This window comes from Apium graveolens, chromosome 1, assembly GCF_009905375.1.
Source record: "Apium graveolens cultivar Ventura chromosome 1, ASM990537v1, whole genome shotgun sequence".
In the NCBI taxonomy this organism is placed as follows: Eukaryota; Viridiplantae; Streptophyta; class Magnoliopsida; order Apiales; family Apiaceae; genus Apium; species Apium graveolens.
In genome coordinates, this window is record NC_133647.1 from 97,634,502 (window position 1) to 97,636,300 (window position 1,799).

Below are 1,799 nucleotides of genomic sequence, written 5' to 3' on the forward strand. Positions count from 1 at the left end.
AGGGCTAACAGTTATTTAATGAACAAAATTGAACAATGAGGTAAATTGAAGAAGATGCTCTATTAGTACGCTTATAGCTATTATGTGTTCCCTTTTATTTCCCTCATTGTTCTACTTTGGCGATCATAAATATCTTTCTTGACTTGTTATAAAACTAACAAAGAAGTTGTTAACTAACAAAAAGCTAGGAAATCTTGAGAAATGTTACAAACAAGAAGAAGCAGCTCCTCTCATGGATAAAATTGTTTTTGATAAGGTTGTGAACTCGTCCATCATTATTGGCATTGTTTTATGGGTACCATAAGCGACAGGATCTTACTAACGAGACCCTAGTAGATGGATGGTTTCATACAGGTAAGATATGATACTTCTCATCTCTTCAACTTCATTATTTACTTGGCACCACCCCAACACCCGCCGGTGTGTTTTTTTATAGGAGAATGTGTTACCGCTTTCAGATTGAATCGTATCATACTGATCCATGTATTCTGCATAACCCTGGAAATTATGTTGTCATTTTGCGATTTCTAAATAAGAATGAAATTAATTATTGTAGGTGACATCGGAGAATAGCAGCCTAATGGTTTAATGGAAATTATTGACAGAAAGAAAAACATATTCAAGTTATCCCAATGCGAATATGCAGCAATGGAAAGCATTGAAAGCACATATTCGCGATGCCCTCTCGTGACCACAGTATGCTCTTAAATAACATGTCCTCTGAATATTCATAATTCATAAAATGCTCGTCAATTTTGTAATTTTGAGAACTCGTTTTTCTCCACAGATTTGGATCCATGGTAACAGTTTCGTGTCCTTTCTCGTGGCTGTGGTGGTTCCTGAGAGAAAAACGCTTCTTTGGTTTAGAAGTTCCAGAATGTTTTCTGTGGACTGGGCAGAAGCTAATAATCTTTCTGGAGATTTTAAATCATTGTGCGAAAATGGGAAAGCAAGAAAGTACATGTTAGAAGAACTTAACAGCCTTGGCCGGAAGAAAAAAGTATATGTAAAGATGATATCAACGCGAATTAGAAAAATATATATCTTTGTGTTAAATAACATAAAACATGTGCTCTGTTGTGATTATTTAATATATGTCATTTTGCAGCTTCGAGATTCTGAGATGTTGAGAGCTGTTCATTTGGAACCAACTCCATTCGACATTGAGCGAGATTTGGTCACCCCAACATTTAACTTGAAGAGGCCACAACTGCTTAAGCACTACAAGATATGCATATACCTTACAAGTATAACTCTCTTCCCCTCCCCCGACATTGTATTAGTCCTGTTTAATGTATATATCATGCTTGTCTTGGTACATTGCTCTCTGTCCAAAAACATTCTACTGCACACAATAGTTGTATTAAACGCGTAATCCAGAACACCAAATCTTTCTTTGAATTATAAGTTTAATGTTTTTTTTTGCAGGAGTGCGTTGATTAGTTTTACACTGAAGCAAAGGCAACAAATGCCTCGTCAATCTTTTGATGAGTATCTACAACTTTTTGCACTACCTTTGATCAATTCTTTCATTTATCAAAGATGTACCTTTTTACCCTTAAAGTATCATAAATGTACCTTTTAACCCTTATAATGGTACAACTCGGAGGTAAAATGTATTTTTTGCCCCTCCAATTTTTTACTGTGACGGTAAAAAGGGTTAAAGGGTATGAAAATACATACCTTGTGGGTTAAAGGGTACGCTCACAGAGTTCGGGGGTTTATGGGTACAAACGCATATACTTTAAGGGCCAAAAGGTTAATAAGCCTTTTGAAAAACAACTTATTTTAATCATGAA

At 35.5% G+C, this 1,799-nt stretch overlaps 1 long non-coding RNA gene across 1 annotated transcript; it reads left to right on the top strand.

Annotated features, from left to right (window-relative positions):
- Positions 1-224: 224 nt before the first annotated feature.
- On the top strand, positions 225-994 carry LOC141720296 (uncharacterized). Its single transcript, XR_012574228.1, has 3 exons — positions 225-354; positions 557-696; positions 788-994. It is a non-coding gene; the product is annotated as an uncharacterized LOC141720296 (long non-coding RNA).
- Positions 995-1,799: the final 805 nt, after the last annotated feature.